This window comes from Procambarus clarkii, unplaced genomic scaffold (assembly GCF_040958095.1).
Source record: "Procambarus clarkii isolate CNS0578487 unplaced genomic scaffold, FALCON_Pclarkii_2.0 HiC_scaffold_95, whole genome shotgun sequence".
NCBI classification, from domain to species: Eukaryota; Metazoa; Arthropoda; class Malacostraca; order Decapoda; family Cambaridae; genus Procambarus; species Procambarus clarkii.
In genome coordinates, this window is record NW_027189128.1 from 4,294,994 (window position 1) to 4,314,482 (window position 19,489).

Consider the following 19,489-nt stretch of genomic DNA (forward strand, 5'->3'; position numbering starts at 1 on the left):
ACCAACACCACTCCCAACACCACCACCACTCCCAACACCACCACCACTCCCAACACCAACACATACACCACTCCCAACACAACAACCACTCCCAAAACCAACACCACTCCCAACACCAACACCACTCCCAACACCAACACCACTCCCAACGCCACCACCACTCCCAACACCACCACCACTCCTAACACCACCACCACTCCCAACACCAACGCCAACACCACTCCCAACACCACAATCACACCCAACACCAACACCAACAACACTCCCAACACCACAACCACACCCAACACCAACACCACTCCCAACACCACCACCACTCCCAACACCACCACCACTCCCAACACCAACACATACACCACTCCCAACACCACAACCACTCCCAAAACCAACACCACTCCCAACACCAACACCACTCCCAACACCAACACCACTCCCAACACCACCACCACTCCCAACACCACCACCACTCCCAACACCACCACCACTCCCAACACCAACACCACTCCCAACACCAACACCACTCCCAACACCAACACCACTTCCAACACCAACACCACCATCACTCCCAACACCAACACCACTCCCAACACCATCACCACTCCCAACACCACCACCACTCCCAGCACCACCACCACTCCCAACACCAACACCACTCCCAACACCACCATCACTCCCAACACCACCACCACTCCCAACACCACCACCATTCCCAACACCAACACCACTCATAACACCACCACCACTCCCAACACCACCACCACTCCCAACACCATCACCACTCCCAACACCAACACCACTCCCAACACCACCACCACTCCCAACACCACCACCACTCCCAACACCAACACCACTCCCAACACCACCACCACTCCCAACACCAACACCACTCCCAACACCACAACCACTCCCAACACCAACACCACTCCCAACACCAACACCACTCCCAACACCAACACCACTCCCAATTAACGCCACCACCACTCCCAACACCACCACCTCTCCCAACACCAATACCACTCCCAACACCACCACCACTCCCAACACCACTACCACTCCCAACACCACCACAACTCCCAACACCAACACCAACACCACTCCCAACACCACAACCACACCCAACACCACCACCACTCCCAACACCACCACCACTCCCAACACCACTACCACTCCCAACACCACTACCATTCCCAACACCACCACAACTCCCAACACCAACACCAACACCACTCCCAACACCACAACCACACCCAACACCAACACCACTCCCAACACCACAACCACACCCAACACCAACACCACTCCCAACACCAACACCACTCCCAACACCAACACCACTCCCAACACCACCACCAGTCCTAACACCAACACCACTCCCAACACCACCACCATGCCCAACACCACCACCACTCCCAACACCACCACCACTCCCAACACCACCACCACTCCCAACATCCCACCACTCCCAACACCACCACCATTCCCAACACCACCACCACTCCCAACACCAACACCACTCCCAACACCACCACCACTCCCAACACCACCACCACTCCCAACACCACCACCACTCCCAACACCACCACCACTCCCAACACCAACACCACTCCCAACACCACAACCACTCCCAACACCACCACCACTCCCAACACCAACACCACTCCCAACACCACCACCACCACCACTCCCAACACCACACCACCACCACTCCCAACACCAACACCACCACCACTCCCAACACCACCACCACTCCCAACACCGACACCAACACCACCACCACTCCCAACACCGACACCAACACCACTCCCAACACCACCACCACCACCACTCCCAACACCAACACCACCACCACTCCCAACACCACCACCACTCCCAACACCGTTAACACCAACACCACCACCACTCCCAACACCGACACCAACACCACTCCCAACACCACCACCACTGCCAACACCACCACCACTCCTAACACCAGCACCAGTAGTGTAAAGCACGCCTAAACCGCGCGCAGCACCGGAGCAGGTGAGCTCATTAGGCCCCCATGCTCAGGTTGTGGACAGGTGTCTAGTCGTACAGTGTCCTGGGGGGTTCTCCGGGCGCGTGACGTCCGGCCGCACGGCACTTGAGAGAGGGTCATGTTGGAGTAGGGGGCTGGGGTGGAGGTATGTGGTCATGTAGGGTAAGTATAGATGAGCAGGTGAAGAGTAGAGGAATAGTAGTAGATGAATATGTATTAGTATGTGGCGTAGAGTTAATCCTGAGAATATATAGATCGATAGATAGATAGATGTGAGTATGCAGGTTATGTAGAGGATGGAGGGGCCCCACCTACCTGGCAAGGATATGTTGAGGAGGGAGGGGCCCCCCTACCTGGCAAGGATATGTTGAGGAGGGAGGGGCCCCCCTACCTGGCAAGGATATGTTGAGGAGGGCGGGGCCCCCCTACCTGGCAAGGATATGTTGAGGAGGGAGGGGCCCCCTACCTGGCAAGGATATGTCAAGGAGGGAGAGGCCCCCCTACCTGGTGTTTCGGTGCCCTCTCCTATTTCTTTCGTTTGCCTGCGTTAAGAGTTATATCAGCTCTCCCTACTGATTCTCTGAGGCTCAGGGAGTCTATTGATATATGTGGCGACCAGACCGGCTGCCAGTTAAGGGAGAAAGTTACATTGTAAGTTGTTAGTAAGGTGAAATTGGCGCCCTGATAAAAAAAATGAAAGAGTATCCCCTACTGCAGATATGACGTTTTGGAAGGGACACTAGCCGATCGCGGATTGGCCGACTTAGGTCGCGGGCGACCAATCAGGGCCCACCATGACGTCACCGAGTGCCCCGGGCGGCGCCAACGTCAGAGTTGACCTGACCGTGAAGGCGAGAGGACGCACCTTGGTCAGCTCTCAAGAATTTGAGGCTCTACAAGCCTTTCTTAGTGGATTAGAGCTGGCTATCGCAGCCCATCTTACGTATTGGAGACCCCGCGCTTCTGGGAAGCAAAAAGGAACCAAGTTTATTGAGCAAAAGAGTGCCAAACTTAGAAAATATTCGGCGACGATGCTGAGCGGCGACGCTGGACGTTGAGGGCCTGGAAAGGTGTGGCGGGCAAGCCTAGCTGTGACCGGGTCACATCCACTGAGGGTCTTGGAGGGACAACACCGTTCCTAGGACAAGGAGCAACGCCTTGTGAAAGGGGCGAGTGTGGGAAAATAGTGATTAGCTCAGTGCCCATCGATGAACCAGGATTGGGGTAGCCGAATCTCAGGGATTGGAACGGCGACGACGCGAAGGCTCCACGACACCTGAGGACCTGTGGAACGTTCTTGGATCGTCAAGGATCAACTCAGGAAGCGTGGGAACCTCACACCATCGAGGGACAGGTGTCGTGAGCCAGGAATGTAAGGTAGATCATTTTCCCTCCCATTACCCCTTGTGTGAGTAGGCTAGTTAGGCCACAATATTTACTTATGTATGTGGCAATAGGATATTAATACTTTAGTAGTAGAATAGGCTGCAAGGCAGCTTGTGTCCAGGACTGTCAGAGGGGACAGTGTGTATGGATGGCAGGACAGTGAAGAAGAGGCCCTCCTGTGAGAGAGTGTGGGACTCCTGTCTTTCTGCCCAGTTGAAGGAGTGTTGGAGATCGTTGAAGAAGAGGCTGACGATCTCCAGACTTATTATCCTTATTTTCATATTCATGTATTACTTGTGATTGTATGTGTGTTCATGTAATTTGCGTCAGAAAATTCACACATTTTATCATTGTGTTTAAGTGTGCCTCCATTTATAATATTTCTCTATGAGCATACACGAAGGTTATCATAGTACCACCTAGGGAACACTACGTTCTCTATAGAAGTTCTCATTGCCTGGAGAGTGGTAAAAGCAGCACAGACTTATATAAAAGTGTACCCTTAGCCATCCGATCAGTATCAGTGCCTGAATGGTGGCAACTAGTAACGTAGTGGCTAGAGAGAGGTAAAGCCACACAGACCTTCCTGGAAGAGTACCTTGGGCCGACAGTCAAGCAGCAGATCTATGGGAATAGCAATCTTCTGGCTACAAACAATATATAATACACCCACTGAACTGCATTGCTGGGGTGCAGATATGATAACCCAGCTGGCGACCTTGTTAAGAAGAAGATAGAGAAGACAGGCGGGAAAGGAGTTCCTGCAACCTTTTTGTCTGGCAGGCAAGACTCAGGGAGGTTATGGTTATAAGGTAAGCCTGAGTCTTCCTTCACTCCTCCATGGGTCTAGGCCGGAACTGTTAACAGCAGTTTCCCAGTGTTTGACTGAAGGGCTTCCAGGGTGAATCAGTGGCACCCCCTTTTGTGGTGGAAGCAAAGACCTGCGGAGGTGGGCATTGTTCGTCCTCTCCTGTGTGACCAAGGAGACTCAGGTGAATCCCGGGAGTCGGAGGGGCTGAGTACTCGGCCTTTTGAGTCCCTAGCAGCTGAGTGCTAGCAGAGCCCCGGCCCACCTCCATGTGACAAGAACTGGCGACCTTGCCAGGATTCGAACCCCGGTAGCCAAGAACTGGGAACTTCGCCAGGAAGCGTGGATCAAGCTACAGTGTGGCCCGAATTTCAAGACAAGTGTTGCCAGGGTACTAATACAGTGTGGCCAGTGAATTCAGTGATACTGTTACTCAACCAGCTAAGGGGCTGAAACGGTGAAATTAGTGCCTACTAACTTGTCTGTGCTGTCGTGTATGCTCAATGATATAGAGATGGAGGAGGACAAAGTAAAGAAATTTATTGACACAAGGGACGAGAGAGTTTTGAAGGAGTGTACCAAGGCCCAGCTCCAACAAGTGGCAAACCACTTTGGGATCAGGTTGAGGACGACTAAGGTACCGGAACGAAGGAGCGAATGGTATAGGAAGGGCAATACGAAGAAAGCAGGGAATAGGTACACCCAGGGTAGGCACCAGCCTAACCAGAGGAGCATTGGGCCATCGCAAAAGCCTAGTGTGGAAGAGAGGAAGCTGCTGGATTGAGTACAGGTGACAAGTGCCACTGTGAGGAGACAACGCACTTATGGGAGAAGAGGAACCGAGAAGAGAGAAGATTGGCGAAGAGGAGCTCATGAGAGGAAACATGGAGTACCTGTAGGACGCAGTGGAAGTGCAAGACTATCTCGGAGTGCACGACGCGGTGGAGGCGCTGCATGCACTGAATCTTACAGTGGTAACGAGCCGTTGGAGTACACTCGTAGCCACGGAGAGAGGATTTCTTATAGGTGTTCAGGGCACACCCATCACACCCGGTCCTATGCGAGGTGGAGATATAATGAGGCAAGTGACTGGCAAGGTGGTACGAGCCACGTCACCAACTGGAGGAGTGACACTTCAAGAACGGATGGAGCAAGAGGATAGGTTGCCCTCCTGAGTGCTGCTCTTCCGATATGACTCTTATTTTAAGGGGAGGGGTATGTTACGGTGCCCTCTCCTATTTCTTTCGTTTGCCTGCATTAAGAGTCATATCAGCTCTTCCTACTGATTCTCTGAGGTTCAGGGAGTCTATTGATATATGTGGCGACCAGACCGGCTGCCAGTTAAGGGAGAAAGTTACATTATAAGTTGTAAGTAAGGGGAAATTGGCGCCCTGATAAAAAAATGAAAGAGTATCCACTACTGCAGATATGACGTTTTGGAAGGGACACTAGCCGATCGCGGATTGGCCGACTTAGGTCGCGGGCGACCAATCAGGGCCCGCCATGACGTCACCGAGTGCCCAGGGCAGCGCCAACGTCAGAGTTGACATGACCGTGAAGGCGAGAGGACGCACCTCGGTCAGCTCTCAAGGATTTGAGGCTCTACAAGCCTTTCTTAGTGGATTAGAGCTGGCTGTCGCAGCCCATCTTACGTATTGGAGACCCCGCGCTTCTGGGAAGCAAAAAGGAACCAAGTTTATTGAGCAAAAGAGTGCCAAACTTGGAAAATATTCAGCGACGACGCTAGGCGGCGACGCTGGACGTTGAAGGGCCTGGAAAGGTGTGGTGGGCAGGACTAGCTGTGACCGGGTCACATCCACTGAGGGTTTTGGAAGGACGACACCGTTCCTAGGACAAGGAGCAACGCCTTGTGGAAGGGGCGAGTGTGGGAAAATAGTGATTAGCTCAGTGCCCATCGATGAACCAGGATTGGGGTAGCTGAATCTCAGGGATTGGAACAGCGACGACGCGAAGGCTCCACGACACCTGAGGACCTGTGGAACGTTCCTGGATCGTCAAGGATCGACTAAGGAAGCGTGGGAACCTCACACCATCGAGGGACAGGCGTCGTGAGCCAGGAATGTAAGGTAGATCATTTTCCCTCCCATTACCCCTTGTGTGAGTAGGCTAGTTAGGCCACAATATTTACTTATGTATGTGGCAATAGGATATTAATACTTTAGTAGTAGAATAGGCTGCAAGGCAGCTTGTGTCCAGGACTGTCAGAGGGGACAGTGGGTATGGATGGCAGGACAGTGAAGAAGAGGCCCTCCTGTGAGAGAGTGTGGGACTCCTGTCTTTCTGCCCAGTTGAAGGAGTGTTGGAGGTCGTGGAAGAAGAGGCTGACTTTCTCCAGACTTATTATCCTTATTTTCATATTCATGTATTACTTGTGATTGTATGTGTGTTCATGTAATTTGCGTCAGTAAATTCACACATTTTATCATTGTGTTTAAGTGTGCCTCCATTTATAATATTTCTCTATGAGCATACATGAAGGTTATCATAGTACCACCTAGGGAACACTACGTTCTCTATAGAAGTTCTGATTGCCTGGAGGGTGGTAAAAGCAGCACAGACTTATATAAAAGTGAACCCTTAGCCATCCGATCAGTATCTGTGCCTGAATGGTGGCAACTAGAAACGTAGTGGCTAGAGAGAGGTAAAGCCACACAGACCTTCCTGGGAGAGTACCCTGGGCCGACAGTCAAGCAGCAGATCTATGGGAGTAGCAATCTTCTGGCTACAAACAATATATAATACACCCACTGAACTGCATTGCTGGGGTGCAGATATAATAACCCAGCTGGCGACCTTGTTAAGAAGAAGATAGAGAAGACAGGCGGGAAAGGAGTTCCTGCAACTTTTTTGTCTGGCAGGCAAGACTCAGGGAGGTTATGGTTATAAGGTAAGCCTGAGTCTTCCTTCACTCCTCCACGGGTCTAGGCCGGAACTGTTAACAGCAGTTTCCCCATGTTTGACTGAAGGGCTTCCAGGGTGAATCAGTGGCACCCCCTTTTGTGGTGGAAGCAAAGACCTGCGGAGGTGGGCATTGTTGGTTCTCTCCTGTGTGACCAAGGAGACTCCGGTGAATCCCGGGAGTCGGAGGGGCTGAGTACTTTGCCTTTTGAGTCCCTAGCAGCTGAGTGCTAGCAGAGCCCCGGCCCACCTCCACGTGACACTGGCAAGGATATGTTGAGGAGGGAGGGCCCCCCTACCTGGCAAGGATATTTTGAGGAGGAAGGGGCCCCTCCTACTTGGGAGGGTAGGAGACCAGGCTCTTAAGATGGGTATGGGGGAGAGAAAGAGGGGAAAGGGGGAGAGGGGATTAGGCGGCGGCTTTGTGTTATAGTGGAGGGAGCCATTATTTTTCCTTAAAGAATGTCTGTTTTGTGTAAGGAAAAGAAACGTTAACTTTCTCACCCAAGTCTGTTTGTGTCGGTGGTGTTCAATGACGGTGATTAGTTAGACGTCAGACAGGGTTGTGTTGGCGTCTCAGCAGCAAATGGGGTGTGTCAATGGCTGGGTTTCTCTCTCTCTCCCCTCACTCCCACACGTAGCTTGCTTGCTTCTGGGACGCTTCTCGAGCGGAGCATACTCAACATCATATAATGTCCACATAGACATGAGGTTCTCACCACATACCAGCAGACCTCATAGGAGCATTGTACCTCCATGAGGTCACCGTGTGGACCCTTTGGCGCCCCAGCCCCGTGTGGACCCTCTGGTGTCCCACGCTTGAGTGACCTGTGTTGGCATTAGCTGCTGGGGTCGTATATTGCTCCCCCCTCCCATGCAGGTGACTGGCATCATCAATTACTTGACAATTCTACACACTTCACATTTCCTCAGTCCGTGCGTCTGGAGGAAGGCTAAGGGGTGTTGGCTATCCTCTTGAGAGTTTGACATAAGTGTACTGAACTGCAACCCCATTCTCTGCTTCCAGAGTGCTAAGGATATGCGTATCACACCCACCTCATAGATCTGAGGAGTGTCACCAAATGACCACGTGTGGTCCCCTCTTCGAAGATTGAGGCCTAACTGTTGTGAATGTCAACATCTGCCTCTACTATAGTCAGTTCTGTCCATCCCCTCCCCCCTCCAACCACATAGCAGGCCACACCACATACCACCATCACCACCAAGGCTGGCAAGTGAGCCATGACCACAACATACAAATTCCAAGCATTGAGGTGTTAGCAAAGTACACATCATTTCCCCCCTCAAGCCTCGCCTCCAAGGAGGAGTGCATAGTGGACCATAGTGAACTTTCTGTCTGAGTATCAAATAACATTATTGAAAATGTGAACCATGTTTAGCCATTACATCCAAACACAAATAAAATATTACCGTATGCCTGTTTAGTTCTTGTAACACATTATATCGTTACGTAACATAATGTGGAAATCATCTTTCTGTCTGAGGACCAAATAACATTTTTGAAAATGTGACGCTTTGTAGATTTAATTTTAAACATAGGTGCGCCACTAGGCAACGAACTAAGATGGGTAAGTTAGGAAGAAAGACTTTGTGAAATACGCACAGAAGAGTTTGGGGAGACATGATCACTACCAACAAATTCTAATACTTTTTGTTAACTGTGTGATCGCAACATATACCTCATGGTCACTTGTTCTGCCTCTCACTAGTCAATTAACACAATTTTTGTATCATTTCTTGACTAAAATAGCACTCCGAAACATCTTTGCACATTTTAATTTTTCATTAACATTTTTCATTTTTCATTTTTAAATTTATACTTTAATCTCAGTTAGTATTAATCTTTAGTGTTAGGGGTTTTTCTCCCCACACCTTGCCCGAAACGCTGTGAGTATTAGTTACTTTAGGTATTATATGTACTAACTCTATCTATAAATCCAATTATATTTGTAACTCATCTTCTATGAATGTACTTTTACCTGAATAAATATTTTGATTTTGATTTTAGTGTACCCCATAGACATTCCAATGTTATATTGTTTTCTGTTGAAGTTCCTACAATCCATTCTCTTTTTTTCAGAGATTTTTTAAAGCATACACTATTGTATATAATGTTGATTTGGGAAGCACCATTATTAAATGTAATAACTATTTATTTATTTATTTATATATACAAGAAGGTACATTGGGATTGTGAGGATACATAGCATTGTGTAAAGCTACTAGTACGCGCAGCGTTTCGGGCAGGTCCTTAATCTAACTGAAAATTTTAAGTAGGTAAATAGAAGCAAAATTTATAAATAATATTAATAATAATAATAATAATAATAATAATAATAATAATAATAATAATTGATTTAGGAAAAGTACATACAAAGTTGCAGAGTTACAGTACATAGATTCTGTTTGATATAAAGATAGAGGCAGTACATACAATAACTAAAGCAACTAGTACGCATAGCGTTTCCGGCAACATAAATAAAATGATAACAAGTACAATGAGATGAGAGAGATTTGTATGTATATTAAAGCACATACGTAGCTCAGATAGATTGCATTGACAGCTTGAATGGTAATTTAACAAAGATTAATAGGCACAATACAGCATATTGCTAGCACATATAAGAAGACAGCAATGATCACAATGGTAAAGTTGATTGGATTAAGTACATAAAGATTGGGAGATTGGGATAACACTAGATACAGAGCAATTTTAAAGCACAGAGTAGGAAACTATGAAGATGAAATTAGGTACTTAATTATAATAATTAAGTAGTAATAATAAACTTGTAAATAAAAATAAACTTAATAAACTAATAGTGTTTATAATAATGATTAATCCCATACCCATCCTGTGGGCGGTAGTGGACCCCAATCCCATCCTGTTGGCGGTAGTGGACCCCATACTCATTTTGTGGGAGGTAGTGGCGCATATACCCATCCTGTGGACAGTAGTGGACCCCCATACCCATCCTGTGGATGACAGTGGTCCCCAAAGCCATCCTGTCGGCGGAAGTGGTCCTTCCTGTGGGTGATAGTGGTCCCCCAAACCCATTCTGTGGGCGGTAGTGGACCCCATACCTACCCTGTGGGCGGTACTTGACCTTATAAGCATATTGTGGGCGGTAATGGACCCATGCCCATCCCGTGGGCGGTACTGGACCCTATACTCATCCTGTTTGCGGCAGTGGAGGCCATACCCATCCTTTGGGCGGTAGTGGACACCACACTTATTATGTGGGCGGTAGTGGGCGCCATACCCATCCTGTGGGCTGTAGTGGACCCACTACGCACTCTGAGGGCAGTAGTGGACACCATACCCATCCTGTGGCGGTAAAATGGACGCCAAACACATCCTTTGGGCTGAAGTGGAACATATACCTTTCCAGTGGGCTGTAGTGGACCCCATGCCCATCCTGCATGGGGTAGTGGACGCTATACTCATCCTGTGGGTGGTAGAGGACGATATACCCATCCAGTAGGCGGTAGTGGATCCCCAAACCCATCCTGTGGATGATAGTGGGCCCCAAACCCATCCTATGGGCAGTTGTTGGGCCCAGACCCATCCAGTAGGCGGTAGTGGATCCCCAAACCCATCCTGTGGATGATAGTGGGCCCCAAACCCATCCTATGGGCAGTTGTTGGGCCCAGACCCATCCTACAAGTGGTATGGACCCCTTACCCACCTAATAGGTGGTAGTGGACCCTATACCCATCCTACAGTACCCCAGTAAAATTACAGTACCCCATAAAAGGCTGTTACAAAAGTTGGAGAAACAGGCCAGAGTAATAGGTAAGGTGCTCCAGTGGATAAGGGAGTATCTAAGCAACAGGAAACAACGAGTAACTGTGAGGGGAGAGACATCCGGGTGGCGAGATGTCACCAACGGAGTCCCAGGGGGCTCTGTACTTGGACCCATTCTGTTTCTAATATATGTAAATGATCTTCCAGTGGGTATAGACTCATTCCTCTCGATGTTTGGTGATGATGCAAAAACTTGAGAAGAATCAAGACATGAAGATAGACAGACTATAGGGTGACCTAGACAAACTGGAGGAATGGTCTAGAAAATGGCTGCTAAAGTTCAACTCGGGAAAGTGTAAATAAATGAAATTAGGAGAAGGGAGCAGAAGGCTGAACACAAAGTACCATCTGGGAGGTGAAATACTGCAAGAGTCAAATAGAGAAAGATCTGAGGGATGATATCACACCGAACCTGTCCCCAGAAGCCCACATAATAATAATAATAATAATAATTTTTATTTAGGCAAAGGTACATACATAAAGAGATTTTACAAAGTTTGTTGGCTTTATAGATAGAGCTAGTACATACAATGCCTAAAGCCACTATTACGCAAAGCGTTTCGGGCAGGAAAAAACACTACTGACTAAAGCTTAAAACTAATGGGTAAAAAGAAAAAAATGCGTTGAGTACAAATAAAAATAGAGGTAAAAGAGGGGGGAACATTGTTGAAAAAACAGCACAAATACAATTACAAATTATTACAGAAAATTACATTAAAACAGCGTTGATTTGAAAAACAAAAAAAAAAACAAAAAACATACATGGGTTGACAATAGAAGGGTAAGGTAGGTTACAGGGAATTTATTAGGTATAGCTTCGTTTTTAACTTAAACTGGTTGAGAGAGGTACTGTCTTTAACATGGTTGGGAAGGTCATTCCACATTCTGGGCCCCTTGATTTGTAGAGCATTTCTGGTTTGATTAAGTCGTACTCTAGGAATATCAAAACTGTATTTATTTCTGGTGTGGTGCTCATGGGTTCTGTTACAACCTTCTATGAAGCTTTTGAGATCAGGATTGGCATTACAGTTTAGCGTTTTATATATGTATAATACACATGAGAGAATGTGCAGTGACTTAATGTCTAACATATTCAGGGATTTGAGTAGGGGTACCGAGTGATGTCTGGGGCCAGAATTGGATATTGTCCTAATAGCAGCTTTGTGTTGAGTAATTAGAGGACGTAAGTGATTTTGGGTAGTAGAGCCCCAAGCACAAATACCATAGTTGAGATATGGATAGATAAGGGAGTAATAGAGAGTCACCAGGGCAGGGCGTGGTACATAATATCTGATCTTAGAAAGAATGCCCACAGTTTTTGAAACTTTTTTTGATATGTTTAGAATGTGTCCCTGGAAATTCAGCTTGTGGTCAATGAGAATGCCAAGGAATTTGCCATCTAATTTGTTACAAATTTGGGTATTGTTTATTTTGAGATTTATTTGATTAGAGGATTTATTGCCAAACAGAATATAGAAAGTTTTGTCAATGTTAAGGGTGAGTTTGTTGGCAGTTAGCCACAGATGGACTTTATTTAGCTCAGTATTTACTGTGGCATTTAGAGCAAGGGGATCAGGACTGGAGTAAATGAAGGTTGTGTCGTCAGCAAATAGGATTGGTTTGAGGTGTTGGGAGGCATTTAGAAGGTCATTAATGTAGATGAGAAAGAGGAGAGGGCCAAGTATGCTGCCCTGGGGAACACCAATGTTGATGGGTAGGGTGGGAGAAATTGTATTATTCACAGAAACACATTGGAGCCTGTCAGTAAGGTAGGATTTGAGGTATTGTAGGGAGTGTCCTCTGACACCATAATGATGTAATTTAAGAAGAAGGTTTTGGTGGTTGACAGTATCGAAAGCTTTACGCAGGTCCACAAATAACCCAACAGGGAACTCATTTTTATCAAGAGCTGTATGAATCGAGTTAAGCATACTAATAAGTGCATCGTTAGTGCTTTTTTTGGGCCTGAAGCCATATTGGCAAGGGCTAAGTATATTGAGTTTGGCTAGATATGAGTAAAGCTGCTTATAGATTAGTTTTTCAAAATTTTTTGACAAGTTTGGCAGGATTGATATAGGTCTGTAGTTGTTAACATCTGTGAGATCACCACATTTGTGGACAGGCGTTACTCTCGCTTTTTTTAGAATATCTGGAAAGGTTTGGAGTTCAAGTGACTTGTTGAAGAGCAAAGCAATAGCAGGGGCTAAAGATCTGGAGGCTTTTTTGTAGATTAAAGTTGGTATCTCCTCAAGGGCACCAGACTTGGTTTTAAGGGAAAGGATTATCTCATTGACGTCAATGGAATTAATAGGCTTTAGGTACAGAGACTGGGGATAGTTCCCTGTAAGATAGTCCTTAATGTCAGTACTGGAAGATGGAATATCATTAGCAAGGGATGAACCAATGGAAGAGAAGAACCTATTGAACTCAATAGCAGAATCAGAGGCTGAAAGCTGACCATCGTTATTAGACAGGAGAGTCGGTTTGTTATTTAAAGACTTCTTTGATCCCAATATTTGTGAAATTGTTCTCCATCTTTGTTTAATGTTGCTCTTTATTTGGGTAAATTTATCTTCGTAGTATTTAGTTTTGGCTCGTCTAATTATCTTAGATAGCAATAATGAGTAATTCTTTGGAGACAATTCCTAACCTATACTTTTTCTCAAGGTCATGTTTTTTATTAATAGATTTAAGTATTCCCTTTGTAAGCCAGGGATTGTTAAGCCTTTTGGTTGTGACTTGTTTTGTAAGCATAGGACAGTGGGTATTATAAAGGCTAAGAGTTTTTTGAAGAAAAGATTGAACTGCTAGGTTGATGTCCTCTATGTTACCTAACTCGGACTCCCAGTTGACATTATCAGTAGCAGTTATAAAATTGTCTATAGCAGTTTCATTGTGTAGTCTAAAACGTATCTCTCTTGACTCAAGAGGTGGTTTGCTAATGTTAGTTAAGAGAAATGTGGGCTAATGGTCTGTAGTGCTATTGGTAATTATACCTGAAGTAAGCAGAGAGGTTATATTTGTCCAGATGTGATCTAGAGTCGGGCAGTGCTATCAGTGATTCTAGTAGGTCTAGTGATTAAGGGTATGAGGAAGCAGGAATTCATACAGTTGAGGAAGCTAACAGCAGTAGGGTGTTCTGGCTCGCAGAGGTCAATATTAGTCTCCTGCGATAATTAGGTGGTTTTTGTTCAGTCTGTTATCAAGTATTAGATTTCTAAGGTTTGAGTTGAATTCGGACACATCAGTGTTAGGAATTCTATAAACTGCACCCACAGACAGGATAGACTCGGCACCCTTGACTCTGAAGCTGGCGAAGATATACTCCCCATAGCAGTCTCTAGTTCTAATTTTTTTTAAGCATGTTAGTTCTTGGTGGTAGTAAAGAGCAGTGCCACCACCTCTCTGAAGTTGACGACAGTTGTGGATTGCTGAGTAGTTAGGCATGTTAAAGAGTTGAATAGTATCATCTTTCAACCATGTTTCAGTAAGTATAATAAAAGAGAATTTGTTGTCAATAGCTTCAATCAAGGCACTAACATCATCGAAGTGTTTACCTAGGGATCTAACGTTCAAATTGATTACAGAGATATTGTGACTATGAGTTAATACATTGTTTACATCATGTGCTGCAAAATATCCGCAATTTAGATCATTAAAGTGATTATTGTCATAGATAGTGGATAAGAGGTTAAGTTCTGGGTCTATATTTGACTGCATAAAAAAGCTGATTGCAGGAAAAACAAGAAAAACAAAAAGAAAAAAATGTACACAATACTGTACCAAACAAACACAAAAGGGGCTTACAGGGGTACAATGGAGTAAGGGAGTATGGCTAGGCTAGGAAACCTAGGTAATGAATGAGATTAAAGAAAAAAACATATAAACATGGACTATACAAAACACAAGATATAGATATACAAAACAAAAATATAAACAAGACTAAGCAATACAAAAAAATTTGAGCAAAAATGAAAAATGAGGTAGATTGCTTACAGGTACTCTCAGGTACACTGTAAGTAACAATAGACAGAAAATATATATCAATATAGAAAAGAATGTCACAATACAATAAGATAAGCAATTACATGAACAGATGAAAAACAAATCTGCTGTAAAATAGGAAGTAATTATAGCAAAACACAATATAATAATATAACAATACAATAAGATCTTACAAAGTATTGAGTCTGCTAAATTAGAGAATAATTATGGCAAGACACAACAATAAATGCAAGTAAACAAAGAATTGAAACAATTAGAGGTAGAATTAAGGTCACTAGATAGCCATGGAGGATACACAAGTTTGGCGGAGAGAACAAAAAATCAGTAGAGACTGTCAAGATGAATATATAAAAAAAATTGACAAATGATAATTGTAAAGTAAAATAATCTTAAAGATAATAAATTTTATTAAGCTTAGTTTTAACTTATAATTAGTATGAACTTAATTAAAAGAACAAAAATGAGATCAATAATTGATTTCAATAAATGACATAGATCAATACAAATAAATTTAAAATATAAATGGAATAGGGTAAGATTAGATTTAAGAGTAAAATTTTACAATGAAACTGAGGTAGATGCTTGCATAAGTGCATGGAGACTTGATGGATTATTTAGGAAATTATATGAATAGGAGAACATCAGGTAAATGGTAAGGCAGAGACAGCACCTTAGACAAAGTTAGATTAAGTTAGGTTAGGCTCAGGCACTGAAAGAGTTATTTTAAGTACTGGCATTGGTCGGGTTCAGGTTTTCAGATATACCACAATCACTTAAGAAGGCCAGGAGTTGTTGGTCACATTTTATTTCATATCTTTTTCCTGTACCTTCTTTCTTCGCAAAAATCGTACCATTCCTTGTGTAGCACTGCTTGATAAGACCAGGATTTTGTTTGCGAATTTGGCGCAGCCTGTAGAGGAGGGATCCACGCTGCTTTGTAAGACACTCATTTATATAGAGGTTGGTTTTTTGCTGAGCAGTTGTTTGTATGAGGTCAAACTTCGCAGAGGGATTTGCAAGTTTGATGAGCATTCTCCTGTTACGGGGATTGTTTTTATCTATCCTAATAGCCGATTTGATTTGAACATTGACACTGATCTTTGAATTAATTAGGGTGTTGGCTATGTTACAGCAATCCTCACCTTGTTGTTCATCAGGTAGATCAGTAGAGCTAATTATCAGGGAGTCATGAAGTTGTTGTTGCTCTTGGTCATCTTTGGAAGCCAAGTATTTTGATATATTGTATTTTGATCATGTATTTTGATATACATCAAAAGTATATCATCAGCGGCATATGCTACGTTGGCCAACATAGGAATTGCCTTTAGAAACTTGTGTAAGGAATCGTTCAGGACCCTGTATACCACTTATGTCAGACCAATCCAAGAATATGCATCGCCTGCCTGGAGTCCATATCAAGTTAAACACAAGGCAAAGTTAGAGAAGATTCAGTGGTATGCCACCTGACTTGTCCCAGAACTGAGAGGCATGAGCTACGAGGAAAGGCTGAAGGAGCTGAACCTCACGTCCCTGGAAAACAGAAGAGAACCAGTCTCGGTGGTGTAGTGGTAAAACACTCGCCTTGCGTTCCGCGAGCGCTTTGGGATGGGTTCGTATCCTGGCTGGAGAGGATTTACTGGGCGCAAATTCTTAACTGTAGCTTCTGTTTAACTCAACAGTAAAATGGGTACTTGGTTGTAAAAACGATTCTCCGCGGCGGAGATCGTATTCCAGAGACCTGCCCGAAACGCTACGCGTACTAGTGGCTGTACAAGAATGTAACAACTCTTGTATATTGTTACGGACCCGAATCCAGCGTCCGAGCACGGAGCAGTGACGACCGCGCCATCTGTGGGTCAGCTCCCGAAACCCCCTCCAAATGGATGACGACCTCGTCCTGGTGAGGACGAGGTGTACTGGCCACGAGGGCCAGTTTCCAGTCCTGTTCAGCTCACAACACAGCCACTGCTGACCTCTGGTGAGGTGGTGCTCAGACGACAACGCCATCTATGGAGTGGATAGGTGGGCGTTTGGGTCTGAGCCTGTAAGTGAGGTGCTTTAGTGTGTCCCTGTTACTGATGACGTGTCTGATTACAGAGTCGACCTGGGACTGCTGTAATGGAAGTTGAGTCAGTCTACCCAAGGCAGCCGTCTCGTCACCGAGTGTTTGCTGCAGCAACTGTGAGTCGCCCCCCGGATGAACACTGTGGTGTTACCCTGCCAGTGAAGTGGCAGTTGAAGGATTGTCGTACCCGGGACTGATTGGTGGAGACGCTTAACCACTGGGGTGTTGTGGAAAGGAGAGTGATCTGTGGTATCACACGAGGCTCCTGACTAGGGCGCGACCCTAGCATCGCTCGTGGAGTGGCCTAACCAGCGTCGCTGATTTGGAACCTGCCAGCTATCTGCTGGACTTGTGGTTGACGGCCTCCACGACGGTGCCCCCAGTGGAACTGTGTTTTGGCTGGCCTGTGGCCGGGGTAGACTCAAGATTCTCGAAGGATTCGTCGTGAGGCCACGAGAGCACCAAGAGCTTGGCACCGTGAAGATACAGAGTCTTCAGAGAAAGACAACCGTGTAGATAATAGTGTTTATACCACCCCCCCCCCCCCCCCGTGTAATCTTCTTATATATATTTATTGGTGAAGGTGTTAATTATAATATTAGGTTTTTGCCTTTCTTTCCCTTCCCCTTTTAATTTACTTGCGTTACGGATCACATCCCTTGAAAGCCACTACTGGCTTGGGGCCGGATACCCTTCCTCTAACAACATCAGAGTAAGAACCAAGTTGCGATCCGAGAGGGCCGTAACATATATATCTATATAGAAATGGGAGACATGATAACCACCTACAAAATTCTCAGGGGAATTGATAGGATGAACAAGAGACAAACTCTTCAGCACGGGTGTGACACGAACAAGGGAACACAGGTGGAAACTTAGTACCTAAATGAGCCGCAGAGACATTAGAAATTTTTTTTCAGTGTAAGAGTAGTTAGTAAATGGAATGCACTAGGAAGTGATGTGGTGGAGGCTGCCTCCATACACAGTTTCAAATGTAGATATGATAGAGCCCAGTAGGCTCAGGAATCTGTACACCAGTTGATTGACAGTTGAGAGGCGGGACCAAAGAGACAAAGCTCAACCCCCGCAAACACAAATAGGTGAGTACAGTACGTAGTAGACACTATACTATCCTGTTTGCAATAGTTTACCCGAGAGACATTCCAATGTAATGCCGTTTTCTGTGAACGTTCTTACAATACATTCTTTAAAGATGTTTTTAGCACAAACTAGTGTATATAAATCAAATCAAATCAAATCAAATGTTTATTTAGGTAAGGTACATACATACAAGAGATTTATAAAGAGTGATGGATTTATAAATAGGGCTAGTACATACAATGCCTAAAGCCACTATTACGCAAAGCGTTTCGGGCATGAAAAACTTAAATGACTAAAGCTTAATACTAATTGAGCATAAAGTAAAAATGAGTTGAGAACAAAATAAAAAAAAAAGATAAGAAGGGGGGGGGGAACATGGCTGAAAAAGCAGCACAAATACAATTCTGTCGACAAACAGCGTCATTTAAAAAACAAAAGAGACATTGGTTGACAATAGAGGGGTGAGGTAGGTTACAGGGAATTTATTAGGTAGTGCTTCGTTTTTATCTTAAACTGGTTGAGAGAGGTACAGTCTTTAACATGGTTGGGAAGGTCATTCCACATTCTGGGTCCCTTGATTTGAAGAGCATTTCTAGTTTGATTAAGTCGTACTCTTGGAATATCAAAACTGTATTTATTTCCGGTGTGGTGCTCATGGGTTCGGTTACAACCTTCTATGAAGCTTTTGAGGCCATGATTGGCATTGCAGTTCAGCGTTTTATATATGTATAATACACATGAGAGATAATGTTGATTGGTGAAGCACTTATTTTATGTAATGAATTATAGTGCTTATTATAATTAACTAAGAACAACTAATATTTCTCATAACAAAACTACTAGCCTTCAATAGGATGTAGCTGATCTGTAATATTCTAAGAGAATGGACAATAGTAGATAAATTTCACAACCCATGTGGGACTTGAAAACTACAATTTTCATTATAATTGACCCAATCACGACTATTCTGCTGTCTACGTTGATGGACGGGCACTATGAGACGTAAATTGGTACGTGAGGAAGAGTTTGGGCCTTAAAAAATATATAACTGGGAATATACCACATATGTACTAATTCATAAGGAAAATATTGACTATAAGCAATAAGTCAAATATGTGCCGTCTTGTGCGAGAGCGGGTTGCAGCATACAGGACCACAGGGTTCACCACACCACCATACATGACCACAAGGTTCCCCACACCACCATACATGACCACAAGGTTCACCACACCACCATACATGACCGCAAGGTTCACCACACCACCATACATGACCACAAGGTTCACCACGCCACCATACATGACCACATGGTTCACCACACCAGCATACATGACCACAAGGTTCACCACACCACCATACATGACC